This window comes from Camelus bactrianus, chromosome 17, assembly GCF_048773025.1.
Source record: "Camelus bactrianus isolate YW-2024 breed Bactrian camel chromosome 17, ASM4877302v1, whole genome shotgun sequence".
In the NCBI taxonomy this organism is placed as follows: domain Eukaryota; kingdom Metazoa; phylum Chordata; class Mammalia; order Artiodactyla; family Camelidae; genus Camelus; species Camelus bactrianus.
Window position 1 is genome coordinate 48,586,897 of NC_133555.1, and position 23,588 is coordinate 48,610,484.

Genomic DNA, 23,588 nt, shown 5'->3' on the forward strand with positions numbered 1-23,588 from the left:
CATATCTATTTCCCACCCTTTGTTCCCACTTCTTCCTTTTTTTTTTTTTTTTTTTTTTGGTTGGGGTGGGAATTAGGTTTATCTATTTTTATTTATTTTTAATGGAGGTCCTGAGGATTGAACCCAGGACCTCGTGCGTGCTAAGCATACACTCTACCGTTTGCGCTCTACCCTCCCCTCCAAAGAGAAGGAAGTGATTTTGATACTGAATATTTATTTAAGGAAAAACAACTCTTAATTATAAGGTTGGTTTTGCTTTAGGGGATGTAACCAGCCATTTTAAAAAATTATCCACACATGCTGTAAGACTAGTTACAAATAAATAATTGAGGTGAGATAATTTTATGAGTATTATAAAGTGATTTGTAAACATGAGCAGATACTGCTGGTAAACACTGATAATATCTAGCGTGGTGATGTTCATTGACAGGTCTTAATTATCATTCCGCTGTTTTATGTGTAGACACGCCTGAGTTATCCATTTAGGCTACAAAGCAAAAACCTCCTACAGAGACAGTTTTGTTTGTCTCATAAACCTGATCACATTTTCCCTCAGGAATGTCCTTTTTTGAACTAAGAAAACACAGTATGGGTTGCAAGCTCTTCTGTTGTGAACCCATCTTCAGAATGACCGATTATTCTCTGCCGTTCATCTGGAAGAGCGGGCGAGCACAAAAAGAATACAATTAACCACCAAATTGTCATCTTCTTCAAATAAAATTCTGATCTCTGGCTTGAATGTTGCAATGAAAGGGTCACGGTTTCCTTGTGTGAATAGGTCAAAAGAAATGATTTTTTGTTTCCTGAACTGTCACTTGATGCAATGAGCTTATTCTGTTTGTTGACAAACTGTTAAGAAAACAAACTTGGGTAAGTTTCACAGGACTTCGTGATTGAAATTCTAGTGCCCAGAGGAGTGGTGTCAGAGTGGTGAGGCATCCGATAATGATCTCAGAAAACTTCCCAAACAGTGTGACTATTTCATTAGCAGGGAGGGTGGGGAAAGACTGACTTAATTCTTCAGTTATCCCATCTTGGAGAGACAAACTGCTTTACTCCAGGGACCCCTTTGGTGTATTGGTACAACTATTATTGAAAGATTAGAATTATTTGTTGGCCTAGTTTTTTTTTTTTTCCCCCCCTTTATTAATTCTTTTTTAACTTGAGGGTTAATTAGGTTTATTTGTTTATTTTTAGTGGAGGCATTGAGGATTGAACCCAGGACCTTGTGCATGTTGGGCACGTGCTCTGCCACTGAGCTACACCCTCCCGTCTAAGATTACAACTATTTTTTTTTTCGGTTTCTAGATACTAGATTTTACTTCACAGTTCTTTCTTTTTAACTGAAGTACAGTCAATTACAATGTGTCAATCTCTGGTGTACAGCACAATGTCCCAGTCATGCATATACATACATATATTCATTTTCATATTTTATTTCACATTTCTTTTTTTTTTTAAACTTTTTTATTGAGTTATAGTATTTTTAAATATTAAGTTTTTGGCACTCTACGGAGGGCTGAGAAACTGGATTTCCACTGACTTGTTCTAGTGGTCAGCTGGCTGGCTCCTTTAAGATCTCCATGCTTGGAGAAGCTTGATATTTGCTTGTCTTCCTTAAGCCTCACAAAGGCTCTGTGTCCGGGTCTGTCAGCTGTTCAGCAGGAATGAGTTTCCTCTTCCTCCTGGGCACAAAGCTAGACCACATCTCCCGGGCTCCCTGGCAATTTACTGTGGCCATGAGGCTGAATTAAAACCAGTGGAACGTTTGCAGAAGTGGTTGGTGCCATTTCTGAGCCAAGCCTTTTAAGCAATAGCTCCATCTCCTCCCTGCTCTATTTCTTCCTTTGCTGATTAGATGCGGATGTAAGTGAGACCTCAGGGAAGGGGCGCTACGTGATTAAACATAACGTAATACAAACGGACCTGAGATGCAGGAGAGCCACCCATCGCCCGGAAACAACGCACATAAGCAAGAGACAAACTTTTATTCGGCTTGAGTATTTTATATTCTGAGGTCTCTTTGATACAGCTGCTAGCATGACCCTGACTTCTAAGGCATTTGAGTCGCTGGCCATGAACGGGGGCGGCCCCAACAGACGTGTCTTCATGAAACCCACAGGGAACATTGCAGAGACGTAATCCTTCCGCCTTTTCTTCCTTTCCCTTCTCATTTTTCGTTTCTCATCGGCTCCCTTCCTCTTTTTAGGTTTTAATTGATTAATTTGTTGGTCACGAGGGCTCTTCTTCTAATCTTGTCACCTCCGCCCCCACCCCCAAACGTCCACGGAGGAAGACTGGGTTTGGAAAAAGTCACCAGGAAAGATGATCACGAATTCACCGAGGATGACAGTGAGGGTGAGACGGCAGCTTGGCGAAGGATGTGCGGAGATTAACGGGCGCTCTCAGCGAGATGAGGTTTATTTCCTCCGCCAGGATGGGGAGAAGACACCGCGGCTCCTTAGGGAGGCCGGTGGGTTAATTTCAGGTATGTAAGTTTGGTTTTTTGTTTGTTTGTTTGTTTTTTAAGGGGGAAGGTAATTAGGTGCTGTTTTGTTTTGTTTTTTAAATCTTTAATGGAGGTACTGGGGATCGAACCCAAGAGCTTATGCATGTTAGGCACGCACTCAACGCCTCAGCTATACTTTCCCCAGGTATGTTAAGTTTTTAAATTCTCATTCAACAAAATGCACATACATTCCCTCGACCTTTTCAACTGTCAAAAAAGTAGATGTGATACACGTGTAGCGTGGACAGCCAGCTAGACGGTGTGAGCCATCTTATTTATAGTCTTATTTTTTTCTACTTTTTAGAAGTTATTTCTTGGTGGGGGAGGTAATTAGGTTTATTTATTTATTTATTTATTTATTTATTTATTTATTTATTTATTTATTTATTTATTTATTTATTTATTTATTTATTTTAATAGAGGTACTGAGGATTGAACCCAGGACCTCATGCATGCTAAGCACACACTCTACCTCTGAGCTATACCCTCCCCTCAAGTCTTTTTTTCTTGATGATTCTTGGGGATTTTGATTTTGTAAAATGTGGTAATGGATAGTTACTTAGGGAGTTCAGGTAAGGACACTGATCTACAGTACCTCCTTGATGAGATCAGCCTGACAATTTCTGCAGTTAAGGAGAGCACGTGTTTTATTTTATTCACCTGGATATAGATGACACTGTGAACATTTTTTATTAAAAGCACAATATTTTCAATTGAAAGATACACAATCTTTGAAGAATTGAGTTATGAAACAAATGTACCCCATATTTTATTGTAAGAAAGCAGAATGAAAAAGGCAGGAAATATTTGTTGAACTCCTACCTATCAGGTACTGCTACACTTGTCTCTGGTGGTTCAACCACATCTATGCACTTTATTTTTCCATTCATTTTTAGTAGTAGAATATACAAGTATATCCTGGCACCTTCCAAGTTTTTGTGACATCATCTTATATATACTAGGCCGCATGCCCAGATGATAGTAAATCTAAACGAATGCATTTTTATCCCTCTGGGTCTTCCAATTTTGTTTGAAAGTGTCATAGGTCAGATTCCTGGAAAATGGGTTCTGAGCTTGGGAACCAGGTCGGTCTGTCCTTCAGAGCTGGTCCAAACCAAGACAAAGCTTCTGGGCCTCCTGGGATGCTGCTGTCCCCAGGGAGGAGTATAATCTTGGGCAAGGTAGCTTTCTTCAGCAGAGGAGAATTTCCAAAGAGGAGCTGAGCTGTGAGCCGTCAGTGGCCAATATCCCCCTCAGCGAGGGGAGTGAGTTCCTTGATCCAAGAGGGACCTGTTGGGCACATAGCATCCACTGTAAGCATACATGTGAGACTGTATCATTTTGTCATAAAAAGAACAATGACAAGATAGAAAGAAACAGATGGAGGAATGTGGGTAAACAGGGAGAAGGAAAATAATAAATCGGTATTTGGGGAAAAGGGGAAATAAAGATTAGAGAAAAGTAAATGAATCTAAAACATAAAATTTATGTGTACCATCTAACTGTGATTTCACAGCATAGCACATTCCAGTTGAATACAGGCAGTAAAATGGCCAAGGTCACTTGGTACATCAGAATGAGAGTTTAGGAAAACACCTGTGAATTGTGATTCAGAGGCTCAGGCCATAACCTTCAAAGGCACGTTAAAAATGACTGGACATGCATTCTGTTAAACCATTTACCAGCAGGGCTCATTCAGTCATCAGACCACTTTCAGAGCACGAAGAAACGCAGTGATGAATATTGATGCTGTAAGTGAAGGAATTTAAATTTAGCACACCTGAGTCTTGGTTATCCATGAATGGTCAACTTTTAATCATCCTGGGGGGTGATTTTACATTGTGTACATCTGGCTTTGGAATCATTATACGCGTTTGGGGAGGAGTCATCTTGGTTTGGATTTCCTGGAAGCTGACCGGAGACAAAGATTCAAGGACTAGTGGTTTAGTGGGGAGTTCCAGGAAATGAAGGTGGGGAATGATACAGAGATGGAGAAGGCGGCCAGTCACAGGTGTGTCTGGAGCTCCACCCCACTGGGACATGCAAAACACGCTTTAGAATGATCTGGACGGAGGGGCCAGGAAGCTGGGGGAACAGTCCACAGGGCTGTTGTGTCTCTGAACAGCTGCTCAATTTCTCTCAATTTCAAGTCCTGGTTCTCTCAGCTTCAGATCTGCTTTGTGCGCAGGGGCGGCAGTCTCCCTGGGCTTAAGGAAATGGCCTCGGGGGACAGAGAGGCAGAAACTGACAGTTGGAAGCCTGCAGATCAAGCCTGAGGGGTGCATGCAGGGACCTGTCAAGGCGGCCTCTGCTACACTCATGAGCCTCACTGTATTTTTCTTTTCTTTTCTTTTTAATTTTTAAAATTTTTATTTATTTATTCAATCTTTCTGCGCAGAGGAGGTAATTAGGTTTATTCATCTATTTGCTTAATGGAGGTACTGGGGATTGAACCCAGGACCTCAGGCATGCTAGGCATTCACTCTACCACTGAGCTATACCCTCCCCTACCCCCACTGCTACCCCTGTATTTTTCTTGTTATGATGTTAAAAGTTGGTTTCCACCCCCGAGAACATGCCAGCGTGTGGCCAGAGGGAGAAAGATCCAGTGCTAGGCTGAGAAACACGATGAGACCACCGTGAGATCACACATTCGGGTGTGGGTTAGGCACCGGGGAAGTGGAGGGTTGATAGTGGCCACCCAGGCACTCGCTGCTGTAGGAAAAGCCCCGTAAATGAGAGCTCACGTGGCCAGTTTCCTCCAGGCATCCATCTGGGCCCTAAGACTCCTGAGCCGGAGAATCAGAGCAGAGTGGAAAGTTTTCAGGTGGCAGTTACCTTGGTCCTGTGCCAAAGGTATTACTCACTGGCCCACAAATCTCCAGCTGGTATTTCCCACCCAACAAAAGGGGAAAGAAAAGAGAGGAGTTCTTTGGCTGATTTTAACGTCACCTTGGACATAAAGCACGAAAGAGGAGGCAGTGCATTGGGAAAGAAGATTTCCCATGTCCTCCTTTATTTTTATCACAGGGCATCAATTATTGGTACCACTTAGGGAATCTAAGAATCTACAGTGTTTTCATTCTTTAACTAAATGTCTTCTGTTTATCTCATATCTGAGGAAAGAACTATTAACCTGCTCACTTCCTGAAGGGCTGGTTTGATATCCTTGACTCAGATGACTGCTGTGTGGTTGGGATCACCCTTCACTCTGTATGGTCAGGGTCTCCTCCCACACAGAGCTGCAGGGTGATCCCAACACATGCCATAAAGAATGAACAAGAAATGTCTGGACCCTGAACGTCCTCTTATGTCTTCACTAAGAAAATCCCCCTACAAATTTAATCTGTAAAAAACCAGCCAGGATCGTATTACCAGAGACGAAGAGGTTTCATTCATTCATTTATTTAACGAATCTTCATGCACTTTTATGTACAGAGTGCTGAGAGGGAGATGGTCAACACAAAAGGCATGAAAGCAATTAATTATAATCCAGCATGAAGTGAAGCAGGGCTCTGCTATCCCATGAGAAAGTTCATGGTGATAGCCCTTCTCCCAGTAAATCGTATTACCCTTCTATTTCATGCCACATTATTTGGCAGTTTTTAAACATTCTGCCCTCAGTGGTCTCCTGCGGCTTTCCCAACTTAAACGATAACCTTCTTAAGATCAGAAGGGAGACCGTGAGAGCTGTTTTCTAAGCTCTAAGTGTGTACAAATGTCCACAATTGTGTGTATCCAACCAGCTCCTCTGACCAGCTCTGGTATCCAGTACGGCTCAGCGAATCAGATTCGTGACTGCAAAATTACTTTTGAAACTGTCAATCGCTGTTACTGCACCTGACAGGCAAGCTAGGGATTCTTAAAATACAGTAGACACTTCCTGTCCTCAGAAAGTTGTCGGGCAAACTGAACGTGCTAGGAGCCACCTGCCCAGCGTTGCCTCCACCATGCTATTCCGTGTGCCCAGCCCTGAAGGTGAAACGTGGGCACAGATCCCATGTTTATAAAGGGAATGAACTGTGTCTTCATAGTTTACCTCTAGTAAATTCCATTTATGGAATTGCTCAGACAATATTCTCTCAGGGTTGTTATGTTTGCTTGCAGAGTGAGTTCTTTTGTAAGGAAGGGTGTGGAACTGAGTGCTGGTAACAAGCTTCAGAACCAGTCTCAGGTCCCACTGCTGTGTAATGATTTCAGAACAACGGGTGGCAAGAGTTTGCATCTAATCTCGTCCAAGCTTCCCAAAGAAGCACGCTCGGTGCAGGCTTCAGCCTGTTCTGTCTTGACACCTCTGCTCCCCATTTACCAGATAAATATTAAAATGAATTCTACATGCTTCAGCCTTTGGGATCCAAGGTCTTTCTTACCCAAGAGCAAGTCCCCTCTAATTACCTAGTGCCTTGCACACCGTCTCAAATCCCGATCCACTGTCTTTCCTTTGATCCTCTCTCCCTCCCAGGCTTCCCACCCTTTGGAACTTCTCTTCTTCGCCTTGCAACTTGAGTGATTTTATATAACACAGGTCTGCTCAAGTCATTCTTGGTCTTAAATTCCTCCAAATGGCTCCCACTGCCTTCAGAAAATGCCAGCCCTGAAGTGTGTGTTCCTACTCTCGCCAGCCTCTTTGGGTCCAGGAATGACCCATGTCCTCCACCCCCAGTTCTTCTTGGGCTGTTTCCTCTGACTACACTCTTCCTCTGGTTTTACCCACCTTCTGCGTGAGGTCTCACTTAGCGGTCTCTGTGTTTGGGACTCCTTCTTCTTGACCCCAGGACTGAAGCTACCAGGCTCAGCCTGTCCTCATGTCCAAGCTCTTATATGCTGCACGGTGATTCCTCTTTCCTTGTCTGCTCTCCCTGTTAGATAGAAAGGTTCACAGGACAGGCCCTGGCTTTGTCTTGTTCACATAATATACTCACCGCTTAGCACACAGTGGGTTCTCAGTAGGGCCGGCTTCACGAGCACTTGGGAGGGAGCTGTGCATTTGGAGTTTAATGCTCGTCCACTGCTGTCTTGAACTTCTAGATCATTTGTCTTTGGATTTCTGTTTCGTGAGTGAAGTCCAGTGGAACAATGGAGCATGCCCCTGGCACGTGGAGCCTAGGCTCCCATCTGGTCCCACCTGGTCCCTGGGAGGCTCCTCCACCTCCACCCCATGACCACGGCCCCCCTCCCTCACCCTTCAACTCCACCACCCCCATTTTGGTGCAGGAGCAGGGAGGGTTTGAGTGGGTTCTAGTGCCCACATGTGGAGTCTCGCACAGAATTTGCAGTGCCCGTGAGGATCTGCACTCTCTCTGCAAGTGCCCATGTGTCCAAGGGAGCACAATGCTGAGCAGCAAATAAAAAAACACAATGACAATAAAACAGCCAAGACACAGAAGCAACCTAAATGTCCATCGACAGATGACTGGATAAAGAAGCTGTGGTATATTTATACAATGGAATACTATTCAGCAATTAAAAAAGAATAAAATAATGCCATTTGCAGCAACATGGATAGACCTGGAGATCATCATTCTAAGTAAAGTAAGCCAGAAAGAGAAAGAAAAATACCATATGGTATCACTCATATGAGGAATCAAAAAAAAAAAAAAAAAAAAGAAAGAAAAAAGAGGACACTAATGAACTCATCTATAAAACAGAAACAGACTTGCAGACATAGTAAACAATCTTATGGTTACTGGGGGAAAGGGGGTGGGAAGGGATAAATTTGGGAGTTTGAGATTTGCAAATGTTAACCACTATATATAAAAATAGATTTAAAAAAACAGATTTCTTCTGTATAGCAAAGGGAACTCTATTCAGTATCTTGTAATAACCTTTAATGAAAAAGAATATGAAAATGAATATATGTATGTATATGCATGACGGGGACATGATGCTGGACACCAGAAATTGACACATTGTAGCTGACTATACTTCAATTAAAAAAAAAACAAAACACACAACGACAGGTTGAGAAGGAGACCACAGAAGAAATAAAACAGACTTTTTCCCTGATTTTGGAACAAGAGGCCCTGCATTTTCATTTTGCACTGGGTCTCACAAATTACGTAGCTATCCCTGGCTCTCAATGAGTATTAGTTAATAGATGAATCAAAGAAATTTGATGAACTAAATGCATGTCTCTTTAAAGCAACCACAGTGGGGGGGTGGGGAGGGTATAGCTCATGCTTAGCATGCTTGAGGTCCTGGGTTCAATCCCCAGTATCTCCATTAATGTAATAAATAAATAAACCTAATTATCTCTTCCCTCAAAAGAAGCAAAAAAGCAACTGTGAATGAAAAATTTTGCCAACTGTATCAGTAGAGAAAGGATGCTGTGGCAATCAAGTCATCTGCCCCTACCTCCACCCCTCACGGTGAGCAGAGGGAACTCAAGATGCAGACAAGCAGGAAGCCTGGCCTCTGCAGCCACCCCTAGCGGTGCACCCTGAGGGGACTCAGGATGTGGAGGAACAGGACACTGGCCCTAGACAGCTGGGTGCAGATCAAAGGAATGATTTCAACGAGCCCAGACCTTTGCACCTTCCCACACATAGAAAAGCACTAAATTCCTTAACTTGAGATATCTGGTTTTCTTTAATTAACAGTCATCTTTTGATGTTGTGACTACCTGGTCTTTGTTGTGAAAACTCCTGTATATCCTGGCTTCTACCTGGCCTCTTTGGAACAACCCCTCAGAGTGATCTGAGAGGATGTCATCCTGGGCTGAGTCCTCAGAAAGTCCTCCGAATAAAACGTAACTCTCAACTTTTAGGTTGTGCATTTTATTTCGGTTGACGCCACCTTGATGGATTTTCTAATAATTGTAATTTCCTGTAACATTTTTGGAACTTCTTTTTAAGAAAGTCACCATTTTGTCAGTAAATATATTTTGAGCCCTTACTCTGCCAGGTTCTGGTGTATAGCAGTGAACTATTCCGATCAGGCTATGGAAAACCTTTATCCTTAGAACTGCTTTTGGGTGGATTTATTTGTGTAAAGAAGCCAAAAATCTCTGGGGGTCATATCTGCTGCAGAAAGTGAGCCATAAAACCAAGGAATGTCAATAATATCACTGGGACTAAAATAAACTTTATAACTATGGAACCATAAATTTAAAAAATTGAGTTTCCTATGTGCGTAAACTAGTTCTGAAGATAATTTCCAAGTGTAAGTTTCAAAACCATTTTGAACTTTTAATAAATGAAGAGTATCCCAAGGTGACTACCTTGAAGCATAAATTACACTTTAAATGTAAATAGTTGCTTTAAGAAAGCATTTTTGGGGGTAATTTCTATTTTCCTCTTTTCTTTTCTTTTTTTTTCTTTCTTTCTTTCTTTCTTTTTTTTTTTTCTTTTTGGCTTGTTTATTTGTTTTACTTATTTATTTTAATGGAAGTACTGGAGATTGAACCCAGGACCTCGTGCATGCTAAGCAGGCACTCTACCACTGAGCTATACCCTCCCTCTTACTTTATTTTCTGAAACATTACTTTTTAATCAAATCCCATACACAAAAGGACCCTGTAGCTGATCAAAATGTGGTTATTAGAAACGATCTGCTTCCATGACAGCAGGGTTCTTACAATCTCCATCCCTGTTTGTTTGCTGCTTTACTAGAGTTTCCAAATTATGATTTTGCTCATCATCTTTGGAGCCCTGTGATACACTATTTATTTCACAATTAGTCTCCTGTCTAGGCTGGCCCTTGTTAGCTGTGTTATCTTAACCTGTGTGTGCCTTCATTTCCTCATAGGATGGACTAAATGGCGAGGACTAAATGAAGTAACACACACAAAGACCTTAGACTACTGCCTGGTGAATGGTGAACGCCACGTAAGAATTTTTTTCATCAGCATGACTGTGATCTGGCCCTATGCCTCCAGGCTGTGGGGAGGCAAACTTTTTCTCTAATGAGCTGGTCAGTACGTCTTTAAGGCTTTGCGGGTCAGATGATCTCTGTCCCAACTACCCAAGTCTATTGTTGTAATGCTAAAATCACCCTTAGACCATCTATAGGTGAATGGGTGGGGCTAAGTTCCAATAAAACTTTATTTATAGAAACAGGTGGCTGGTCAGATTGGGCCCATGGGCAATTCTTCTGCTGACCCCCCTTTCGCCTCAACACAAACCTTTTTGAGTGTGAATGGCTGGTGAAGGCTTAGCCAGGAGACAAGAGTAGGGAGCAGTGGGGACCTCAGTCATCTGAAGCCCAGGTCACAGTAGTAACAGGCTTCTCTAGGTGTGGCGATGGCTCAGAGTGAGGGCTGAGATGCCATCTCTGTGGGCAGTGCAGCTGGGGCTGGTGGGTGGTCAAGGAGATAGGCTATAGCTGGAGAACTCTGTGTATCTCACTCTCCAGAATTAGTTCTGTCCTGAGCAGTTTATAAACACCCGTTCAGTGCCTACGTATGCAATGGTTTATTCTACTTTTGTGGTAGCCTGGTGTATATTTTATGTAACTATACAAAGGCCATATTTCAACCAATATTCAGTAGCCACCTGTAATCTTTTCAAAACTAGAGAATAATTTTTTGGGGAGGGATTTCTAGAACATTCTTCACCTATATAGTTCTTGATGAGTCTAAATATTAGTAGAAAGTGGAACCCCCTATTCAGTTATACTGGCCCTTGACCTGCTTGGCAATCACTTCCCCCCACCCCTGAGTGGCCTGAAAGGAGCAAGGAAGTTAAGTCTTTTTTTTTTTTTTTTTTTACCTTTTATTTATTTTTTAAAATTTTACTTGATTGCGTTATAGTCAGTTTACAATGTGTGTCAATTTCCAGTGTAGAGCACAATTCTTCAGTTACACTTGAACATACATATATTCGTTGTCACATACTTTTTTTTACCATGAGCTACCATAAGATCTTTTATACATTTCCCTGTGCTATACAGTATAAATTGTCAGTATCTACAAATTTCGAACTCCCAGTCTGTCCCTTCCCACCCTCCTCCCCCCTGAAGTCTTGTAGTTTTTATTTCCATATCAGGCCAGCATGCAATATGCTTGCTTAAGTAATAGGTATTAGCTAGATAGATAGGCAGATATGGGCAGATATGGTATATGTTTTCTCTATGAATTTGATGTCTTAATGTGCCTGGCAGTCAGCATTTCCTCTTTTGCAATACTTTTTTTCCAGTTTCGCTTGGGCACTCTCCTGCAGGTACCAAAAATTCCCTCCCTGCCAACGTGTAACACATTCTACTTTCGCATTGTGCTTTCCAGAGGCAGGACTTTTCCTACAAGCTTGAAGATGATCCAGACTTAAAGTGGGCTCTTATTAGGTAGAACAAAAGAAATTTTGATTCATCGATGGATTGATTCAAGCAATAGCTACTCAGCTCCTAATCGTATGTGCCAGATAACCTACTGGTGCTTGGAGGTGCAGGAATGAACAGATACCATTTCTGCTCTCCCGGAACTTGCTGTTTATGGCAAGAGGTACATGCTAAACAATGATCAAACAGAGAAGGACAGCATGTAATTAGAACTAGCAAGAAGTGCTCAAAAGGAAATGAATGTTTATAATATTTCACAAATATTGTACTCATCTAGGGCCCTTGTTAAAATTATGGGTTCCTTGGCCCCAAAACAGATCTGCTGAATCATAATCTCTAGGGAAACCCATATATGTCACAAATACTCCTTGTCTAATCCTTATGAACAAGCAAATTTGTGAAACCCTAATAGAATGTAAAACAAAGACCAAAACGGCTAGCTTCCAACCAGGCAGTAACTTTAGAAGTTTTCATTCTAAAGAAGGATGACTGGGCAGGTCCTTGAAGATTTGTTTTAAGAAGTAGCAGAAAATGTCCAGTTCACGTTTGTGTTTGCTGACATGACCTGTGGACTTAAATGCCGCCTTTATGAAACCCTTGTTAGGTTGCTAGGCAACGGGCTAGTCTACCAACGGGGCTTAGCTCCCTAGTGGTGAGATTTTTCTGAAACTCCCGCAGGTTTCTTTTCTCTTTGCTAAGAAAAATTTTCTTTTTATCCAGAAAAGATGCCACTGAGAATATTGACTTTAATAACTCAACAATCTTCTCCCTTTGGCCCCCACCAGCATACTCAGCAGACTTCATGGCAGATTTCCGTTTAACCTGGTCAGTTTTTGATTTGACCTCAGTGAGAGAAACAGTCCCTCTTACTGGCTTCTGAATATTGTTATACTGTAATTACACTGTTTACTTTTAGTTACTATTCACGTGTTTGACTTTTTAAAAGTGGTGTGGAATATTTTAAAAGTGGTCTGGGGGGAGGGGGCGGAAAGGGACAGACTGGGAGTTTGAAATTTGTAGATACTGACAGGTATATATAGAATAGATAAACAAGATTATACCGTGTAGCACAGGGAAATGTATACAAGATCTTGTGGTAGCTCACGGTGAAAAAGAATGTGACAATGAATACATGTATGTTCATGTATGACTGAAAAATTGTACTCTACACTGGAAATTGACACAACATTGTAAACTGAATGTAACTCAATAAAATAAAATTAACCACCCCCCCCAAAAAGTGGTTTGGAATATTCCTATTGTAAAACATTGTAAAATTTCCATGAGTATTTTAGACTATTTTGTTTTAAAAAATCATGTTTACAGCTTTTCTCTCAATATAAAAATAATCTATTCACAGTAGAAATTTGTAGAAACCTATAAAGAATGAAGTTTTACATTTTAAAGTCACCCATAATCCTACTACCCTACAACTGTGAGCATTTTAGTCTATTTCCTTCTAACCATTTTATTAGTAATTTTTAATGTATTACTTTCGATTGCTCACTCACTGATAGTTATACCTGAGATTAAATTCTATATTGAGTTTGTACCCAGGTCTTGTAACAAAACTTGATACCCTGAACATTTTTTCATTAAAATTTAGAATGTCTTTTTGATGAGTACATTATATTCCATATGCAAACATTTATGTAATCATTTTTCATTGCTTTGGTTTTATGTGGTTGTTAATTTTTTGCTTTCGTACCTAACATTGGCATAAACCTTTTTGTATATAAATCTCTGTCTATAGCTACAACTCATCTTGCAAGACAGTCCTAGTCATGAAAATACTGGACTGAAGTACATGCTCTTTTTTGAGATTAATCCATGTCGTCCAGTCGCTTTTCAGGAAGATGGTACCAATTTAGGCCCAGAGAGTGTCTTTAGAGGGAGAGGCTAGAAACCATCCTTGACTAGATGGATCCACTGGGACCAATAAACACCAGGAAACGGATGTGATTTATGGCCTCACCAGTTAGTCTCCATGTGTTCTGTGATCCCAGACTGACCCTCTTAACTCTGACACTGTATTTTCACAATGAACGTCATATGTAGCTCATGGAAAGAGCCCTGTCAACTTGTCTCCACGATTCTCCCAAAGTCTTGAAGAACATGTCTTACTGATGGTGAATAGTCATGTCATCCTTATACACAAAGCTCATTTTATGACTAGAACCATGGTCTGTATCTCTACTTATAAACCCTATTGTTACATGGCATTTAAAGGGGAGATAAAACTGGTGAATAATAATACCAGCCACTGGTAAATAATACTACTAGTTTTCCCATTTGCAGGGGATATATTCTCAGTCCTCAAGTGGGAACATTTCCAAATGCTCAGCGCTTTTTCTGGTGATTGTCTCTAAGAAAAGATGAAATGCTGGTGCTTGTAGCTTCCTACTTGGTAAGATATCTTTTTCATCTTTCTCTCCCCACCTAACTTTCAATTGGGAATAATGTCTTGACAGACTTCAGTTATGAAAAACAAGTAAAAGGAAAGGTTACAACTTTTCAGTCCTAGCTACCCCGAGTTACAAGGACACACGTGGTATTTAAGAGAAGTTGTCGCGTGGGTGGGCATATGCCCAGTGACGTGTGACGAACTTGCTGATCGCACCTAGTGAATCAGTTGATGTAAGAAAGGCACTCTAATTTACTTGAATAGACTGGGGCTTGTGTTGCTTTTGTGTGTGTGTGTGTGAGAGAGAGAGAGAGAGAAGTAGGCATGCTGTTTCACATATAAGTGCACATGTACTTGTCTTTTGGCCTCGAGCAGTGACGACTGCAGAAGTCTCCAAGATGACTGGAGAGCATTCAGAAGCACCTCAAGGGCTTCATTCCCGCTTGGTCTGATTTCTCTTCACTCTGTGGCAATTCATCACCAGCCTGAGTCTGGCCAAGATACAGCACAACAAAAGGTACCCAGACTGACCCCAGGGTGGGAAAAAGCTCTTCGTCACAGGCAGCTGTCTTTAAGAGATATCTCTTGGGAGAGGAATGGCATGGATGCGGGACAGGAAAAGAAGCTGTTAAGACAGGCAGAAGCTGGAAGCTGCTTCCAGCCCAGGAGGAGACAGACTCCACCCCTGCGATCCAGAAAGGAGCACCCCCAGGGCTGTCTGTGGTCAAAGTATGTGCTGCCCCCATTCTGTCCAGTATTTTCTTATCTATTACCTTATTTGGCTTTTTGCAACATCTTTGAAAGTGTTACAGGTCTGCAGTCCTTTATTTGAAACCCTTAGGGCCAGATATTTTAGATTTCCGAATTTATCAGAATTTCCACAAGGGTTATAATGCAGTTATGTATGTTATGAAATAGCCCTAGTAGGGTCTGGGACAACATCAGACATATTAATATTTCAGTAATGAGGAATATGGGTATTCACAGGAAGGACATAAAGGCTGCAAACAGCCTCATCTCAGTCCAGCTTAGATTTTTTTGCAGCCAAATGAGTTATAAAAAGCCATTCATGTCTCAGAGATTTATGGAGTTTGCAGCTGAAGATAAGGGATTATGGCCTCAACTGTCCCCGTTTTATAGATGAGGAAACAGAAGTTCAGAGGCATTCAGTGACATAGCCAATGTTAGTTTCAGATTATTTTAAAATGTGATGATTATAAGTATTCCAACATGATCTAAAACAATCCAAGTACTTATTCTAACATTTATTCAGAGAGGGTTTTGTTCTGAGAGTTTTGAGTCCATGGCAAAAATGTTTTCTTCCATCCCTGCCTCCCTGAAAGTCTATTACATCTTTGTCCATGTTTCTCAAAATGGAACCCTGGGATTTTAGATTCCTTCTTTGGTTCAGATGAGTGAGTTCTCCAGAATTCATTCCGGTCTCAGTCATGGAGCTGGTTAAAGGGACCACTTTCGTAAAACGGGTAAGTGTTTATTGAAACAACTGTGTATAAAGAGTGGTCCTGAGAAGAAAAAAAATGTTCCAAGGGTCTTTCAGTGCTTCCCTGGCCCAAGTGCTAAGAGGAATGGTCTTTGGAAAGCAACCAAATATAAACCACATCCGGTGTACCTAGGTGTGACCGAAGTGGACTCTGACTTTTAAAGAACACTGTCCAAATCAAAATGTGCAACAATGTTTAAAAGGAGCTTGCTGACACATCTTGAAGCACCAATTCTCTACCCACCAGCCACCTGTTCCTCAACAGTAAATTACACTATTTCGGTGCCTCAGCAAACTAGATGGTGATCTATAACTCTGAACTGACTCAGAAAAAAATCAGCATTGCTGAACAAATAATGAGCTGAGCGTTAACCAGTCTAGTCTGGTCAGTTTCAGGCCCCTTCCTAACTTGCTATGTTATTGATCATGATTGTGCTTACAATCTTGAGTTTCAATAATTGTAGTTCCTTCTGGATCTATATGTGTGTAAAAGAATTCAGAAACAGACACACAAATCATTGAAAAGGGCCCATTGAAGCTCAACATATTTTACCGAGGTGCTGTGATATACTCTTCAAAGAACAACATAGAAATTCCATATAATCACAAATATGTAAAACCAGGTTAATGGAAAAACAACCCACTAATCCTAGATTGCAAAGTGTGTGTGCACACGCATGTGTGTATAATACAGTATCTATGTTTCTTTTTGTTTTATGTCAGGTTTATTGAGATATTATTTATATGCGTATTAAATATAATTCATCCATTTTAGTGTACAGTGTTGTGAGTTTTGACAAATGTATACATACAGTTGTGTAACTACCATCATGATAAAAATTACTTCAGTTCCGTAACCCTGAAAAGTTTCCTCCTGTCCCTTTGGATCTGACACCCAATTCCCACCCCCACCCCTAAACCCTGGCAACCATTGATCTGTTTTCTGTCCCTTGCTTTTCTCAAGAATGTCATATAAATGGAATAAGAAAGAATGTAGCCTTTTGAGGTTGGCTTCTTTAACTTTAGCAAAATCCATTTTGGATTCATCTGTATCGTTGTACGTGTCAGTCAATTTCTTTTCTTTTTTTTTTTTCTATGTGTAAAGTTTTTTTACATTTTCTTTTTTTTTCTTTTTTTTCTTTTTTTAAATTTTTTTAATTTTTATTTATTTATTTTTTTTTTACATTTTCTTTTATTAAGTGATAGTCATTTTACAAAGTCGATTTCTTTTTGTTGCAGTTTGGTATTCCATCGTAGGGAAGTCTCACACTGTGTTTATCCACTCACTCTCATTTTTCCATAACTGTCATTTATTGATAACTCTTATTAAAGACATTAGCATTGTTTCCAGTTGGGTCATTAGGAATAAAGTTATTATAAGCATTTGTATGTAGGATTTTTGCTGTGAAAATTAAGTTTTATTTCTCTTGGATAAATATTCAGGAACAGTACAATATTTCTTGCTTTAACACAATTAATTTATCAAATTTAATGAAGTATCTATACATATAAAGTAATGGGAAAGGACTGATGATACAATTTTCTGTGAAACCAAACCAAAGAAAACATTTTGCCTAACTTATATTGGTGTTTCAAGTTAAGGTGATGTTATATATTATTGGGCTAATACAAAATTTTCTATTTTACCTAAGTGAGAACTTTGTAGATTAGAGAGTACACTGGGAAATATGATGAAGAAGGAATTTTTCAAATACCAGTTCAGGATTCTTCCCGCTAAGTTACCCCTAAAGACTTGTGGGTAAGAATAAATCAAATCCCACTGTCCTACCTATGTTCAGCTTGAAAATATGTAACATTTAAAATTAGACTTTTTTAAATACAGAGAAATACAAAGAAAAGAAACAAAATATGGCCATTATTTTTACTGCTCATACAACTGTCACTGATATTAAAATATAATAATATGAACAATAATACAACAAGGACAGGTCATTTCACTTTCTGCAAAGATACCTGTCATTAGCAGTTTAACTTCCTTCTAGAAGGGAATAGATATAGATACTAATATAAATATAAATATATATATATATTTTACTTACAGAAAGAATCATAGTACACCCACTGTTGCTCACTTGGCTTTTTTTGATAACTTAATAATGTGAATAGTGTGTCCTGAAACCCTTTCCTTATCAGCATATTTATCTAACTCATTCTTTTGATGCTAAATTGTATTTATTCATTGAGTACCAAAATCTATTTAACCAGTACCCCTTACTGATGGACGTATTGATTAATTACTACTAGTGTTTATATATATATATATATATATATGATCAGTTTACAATGTGTCAATTTCTGGTGTACAGCATAATATTTCAGTCATACATATACATATATATATTCCTTTTCATATTCTTTTTCTTTATAGGTTACTACAATATATTGAATATAGTTCCCTGTGCTACACAGTATAAACTTTTTTGTTATCTATTTTATATACATAGTAGTCACTATTTGCAAATCTCAAACTCCCAATTTATCCCTTCCCACCCCCTTCCCCACCCTGGTAACCGTAAGTTTGTTTTCTATGTCTGCGAGTCTGTTTCTGTTTTGTAAATAAGTTCATTTGTCTTTTTTTTTTTTTTTTTTTTTTTTAAGATTCCACATATAAGTGATGTCATATGGTATTTTTCTTTCTCTTTCTTACTGCCAGTATTTTTTTCTATCACACATGTTTCAGTGAACATGCCTGATCATATACTTTACTCACTGTTTTTTTTATTAGTGAAAGCAAATTAAAATGCTTTTTTCCTCCCTGTGGCACCAACTTCAGCTTTATTTCTTAGGCTTTTTAAAAAAATATTAAGACTTGATTTTTAAAAGCAGTTTTAGGTTCCCAGCAAAACTAAAGGGAAGGTAACAGAGATTTCCCTTGCATGGCCTGCCCTCCACACATGCACAGCCCCCTGCCCCCAACTATCACCATCTCCCACCAGAGTGGTACTTTGTTACAATTGATGAATCTACATTGACACATCGTATTCACTCGAAGTCCATAGTTTACATTATGGTTCACTCTTGGTGGTGTACACTCTATGGGTTTAGACAAATGTATAATGACATTTATTCATCATAATGCTATCATATAAAGTATTTTCATAGCCCTTAAATCCTCTGTGCTCTGCCTATTCATACACATCCACCTCCCCACTCCAATTCCTGAAACCACTGAACTTTTAATGTCTTCATAGTTCTGCCTTTTCCAGAATGTCATATAATTGTAATCATATGTGTAGGCTTATCAAATTGGCTTCTTTTACTTAGTAATATGCATTTAAGGTTTTTCCATGTCCTTTCATGGCTTGATTCTTTTTTGGTGCTGAGTAATGTTTCATTGTATATATCCACCACAGTTTATTTATCTGTTCATCTATGGAAGGACATCTTGATTATTTCCAAGTTTTGACAATTACAAAGAAAGCTGCTATAAACCTCTATGTGCAGGTTTATGTGTGAACCTAAGTTTTCAACTCCACTGGGTAAATACCAAGGAGTGCAAATGCTGGATCATATGATTAGAGTATGTTTGTTTTTGTAAGAAACTACCAAATCATCTTCTAAAGTGGCTTTTTCATTTTGCATTGCCACCAGCAATGAAGGAAAGTGCCTGTTGCTCCACATCCTCATCAGCATTTGGAGCTGTCAGTGGTCTGGATTTTGGCCACTCTAACAGGCGTGTAGTTTCATCTCATTGTTGTTTTAATTTGCATTTTCTTAATAACCTGTGATGTTGAGCATCTCTTCATGTGCTTAACTGCCATTTGTGTCTATTCTTTGGTGAGCTCTCTGTTAAGGTCTTTGGTCCATTCTTTTAATTGGGTGTTTATTTTCTCATTGTTGAGTTTTAAGAGTTCTTTAAGAGTTCTTTACATATTTTGGGTAACAGCCCTTTATCAGATGTGTCATTTGCAAATATTATCTCTTTCGAAATGCTTTTTAAGTCTTGAAGGGGAAGTGTCCTTATCAAGGAAGAGGAATGGTGGTGTTGATAGTGTTACATCGTAGGTGAACTGCATATGTACCCACAGGCTTCCTGTCATATTTGGCTTGATCTTAGTGATCAGTATCCTTCTCTATCTCTCTCTGGATGACTGTTCGAGTAATAGGCTCCAGGGTGTCTGGGAGGATATTGGCCTATTGATTTGGTTGCTTTATTGGAGACAGATAAGTTTCACAGATTAGATGCATTGAGCTCAGTTTTCAGTTCCAGACATGTTTATCCATCTCTCCAGCTGGATATCCCTGAGGACATCAAATTCAACCTGTTCATGAACCTGGGTCATCTTTGGTTGTTCCTCCTGCAGCTTCTGTATCTAAGGAGTCACTATGTTTTATCAATTTTACTTCCAAACTATATCTTATATCTGACTTATGTTTTCTATTTCCTTTGTCATTGCCTTAGCCCATGCTTTGTAACCCAGGGTCATCCAGTATAAATAGAAATATAATGTGAGACAAAAAAAGAAAAAGAAAGAAAGAAAAAGAAAAAAGAGGACACTAATGAGCTCATCTACAAAACAGAAACAGACTCGCAGACATAGTAAATAATCTTATGGTTACTGGGGGAAAGGGGGTGGGAAGGGATAAATTTGGGAGTTTGAGATTTGCAAAGGTTAACCACTATATATAAAAACAGATAAAAAACAAATTTCTTCTGTAGAGCACAGAGAACTATATTCAGTATGTTGTAACAACCTTTAATGAAAAAGAATATGAAAATAAATATATGTATGTACATGCATGACTGGGGCATGATGCTGTACACCAGAAATTGGCACATTGTAACTGGCTGTACTTCAATTAAAAAAGAAAAAACTTTAACGAAAGCCATATAGGTAATTTAAAACCTTCTAGTAGCCACATTAAAAAAGATCAAGAGACATAGGAGAAATTAGTTTTAATATTTACTTAACCCAATACATATACCCAAAATATTACCGCCTCAACATGTAATCAAATTAAGATGAACAAGATTACATTCTGCTGTGTGAGTCACAACTTGGTTTCTTGCTGCACATCTCAGTTAAGACTGGCCGTATTCCGAGGGCTCAATGGCCACCATGTTTGAGCCAATCTTCTTGCCCTTAGCATTGCTCCATTCTTTCGTATGGTTAGGTCTGTAATACATCATTTCCCTCCCTAGAACCTCTGGTGGTGGGCCTGCAATTGCTTGTAGAAAAATGTCCAATTTTCTTACTGTTCAGTCCTTCACTCTGTTATTTTATTTTTATTTTTCACTATTATTAGGTAGAATTGTTACAATTTGACTGCACATATACAATATATTGCATGTAAATTCATATACACCATATACTGCACATATTTTTAAAATTTACATATACATTCCGTATTTTTAAAATTCCCACTATGTGCCAGGCACTGCAGGGTGTTTCCAGGGACAAGACAGGTATGGTCCCTGCCCCTGAAGAGTGTTCATTCTAATGGTATATAAGGCCATTCCCCTAGCGTGAACTTGAGCCTGTCTTTCCCCCACCTCATTGTTTCCCAAGCAGGTAATCATAATGTGTTTGTAATGAGTGTTTCTTCTGTTAGGCGCTGTGCCCTAAGCTCTCATTTCATCTTCACTGCAAAGTCACGACAGTACCACTATTATCCCCAATTACCATTTCAAAACCAGTTTCAAAAAGAAGGCTGGTCAGGTCAGGTGACTTGCCTACAGACATAACCACTAGCACAGGGGAATCAGCCCCCGGCAGTCTGCTTCCAGACGGGGATGTTTCACCACTGGGCTACCCTGACTGCTTCAGATCTATCCCTTTGATCTTGCTGCTACCTCTGCCTGTGAGGCCCTTCTGCTCCCCCTACCCCCACCCTTATTTGCTGAAGTTACACCAGGATCATTGATGACTCAGTTTCTATCTACTGTGTCTTGTAGCTTTTTCAGACACCTTCCTATCTGTCCTTTTCCCACAGCTGGCAGCCCCGGCGCCTTCTACCTCTAACAAAAGTCATCCCAGTGTCTTTTATTGAACTTCCCACAGCTGTATTAGAGTGTACAGGTTGCACTGATGACTTTTTAATTTAATTTTTTTATTGAAGTATAGTCAGTTACAACGTGTCAGTTTCTGGTGTACAGCACAGTGTCCCAGTCACCTATATACATACATATACTCATTTTCATATTCTTTTTCATTAAAAGTTATTACAAGATATTGAATATAGTTCCTTGCTCTATACAGAAGAAATCTGTTTTTTATAAAATCTATTTTTATATGTAGTGGCTAACATACAGGTCTCCAGTCTGAACTCCATGAGATCAGGAGGTCTGGTGTTTCGTTTTGTTTTTTTTGTTTTAACTTATCTGTAGGCCTAGCCTACTGAAATAAAGAGGAATAATTTTTTTTCTAATATTTTCCTTTTGTCTTTTTCCCCAATGAGGTTGCTCTAGTGCTCTTGTAAACACTGTTCTAAATATTTTATTTTACTTTTATTTATTTATTTTATTTTTTCGGTGGGAGGAGAGGTAATTAGGTTTATTTATTTACTTATTTATTTTAATGGAGGTACTGGATTGAACCCAGGACCTCATGCATGCTAGGCACTCGCTTTACTACTGAGCTATACCCTCCCCCGTATTCCAAGTATTTTAGTTTTTCCTATAGAATCAGACAACTGGTAACATTTAAATTTCAGCTAGTACCAAGAAGAAGCAATGAAGAGACACACAATTGTCAAAGGAGCCTCTGCTAAAGGGTAAAGGATGGTTCCAGACTTTTCAAAATGGCAGAGAAAATGCTATTTGTCTTTACAAAATATGTCCTGTCTCATCGAGAACTGTTAGGGGAAGATTTTTTTTTTTTGCCTCAGGATGAAGACCTTGCCAAGGGATTGTACCCAAGTCCCTGCTAGTATTACCCACTGTTCCAGAAACCCAGGAAGTGCCCTGGATTTGGGATACACTTATGTGTCATGGATTTTAGGTGCTACAAGTTCATTGTTAGTGATGAATTAGGTTCACCTTTGTTTAGCAAATGTTTCCCTGTGCTACATTTTGGGTGAGAATTTAAAATACTAAGAAAACAATTTGCCTTCCAGCACTTCTGAACATTTTATAGCCACCTTCATTTGCATGAAGGCGATTTTAACGGATTATCTCCTTTACTTACTTCTTTACTTCATCTCAGAATGACCCCTGGCTGAGCATGAAGTGGGCAATTGAGAGTAATAAGTTCTGTATTTCAGATTTTTACTACGTTAATTTTTTCTAGCAGTTGGGATTTGAAGTGAGAGGTGGAAACATAGAAGTCACTCAAAAAATCATCGTGGACTCAATAAACCAAGGATTTATTATTATTTTTTTAAGTTGGATTAAGAGGAGCTCATTTGCAAGCATGATCTCTTGAGTGTATATATATATATATATGTATATTTTTTGAAGTACAGTTAGTTACAATGTGTCAATTTCTGGTGTACAGCATCATGTCCCAGTCATGTGTATATATATATATATATATATATATATACATATATTCATTTTCATATTCTTTTTCATTATAGGTTATGACAAGATATTGAATATAGTTCCCTGTGCTGTACAGAAGAAATTTGTTTTTTATCTGTTTTTATATACAGTGGTTAACCTTTGCAAATCTCAAATTCCCAAATTTATCCCTTCCCATTGAGCATATATTTTTAAGTCCTTCTTGAAGCTGACTACTTAGCTCTGTCAACTCTGGCAGCAAGTGTACAGGCTCCTACTTTGCTTGTGTCAGTACTCTGGCCACATCCTCCTCAGCTGTGTCCCAGGATGCTCCTAGGTCTTAAAGGATGTTGGCCTCCCCCCTCCCCCCTACCACATTCATTAAATTAGCATATGTACTGAGCACCTACAAAGTCAAACACTCTTGTAGGCATGTTGG

General features: G+C 39.5%; 1 long non-coding RNA gene across 2 annotated transcripts; it reads left to right on the forward strand.

Annotated features, from left to right (window-relative positions):
- The first annotated feature begins 1,179 nt into the window (after positions 1-1,179).
- On the forward strand, positions 1,180-17,047 carry LOC123618233 (uncharacterized). Of its 2 annotated transcripts, none has more exons than XR_012500132.1 (3): positions 1,180-2,488; positions 10,256-14,189; positions 14,562-17,047. It is a non-coding gene; the product is annotated as an uncharacterized LOC123618233 (long non-coding RNA). The 2 variants fall into 2 exon arrangements; XR_006726640.2 differs by having other exon boundaries at positions 1,188-1,866; positions 2,210-2,488; positions 10,256-17,047.
- The last annotated feature ends 6,541 nt before the right edge of the window (positions 17,048-23,588 follow it).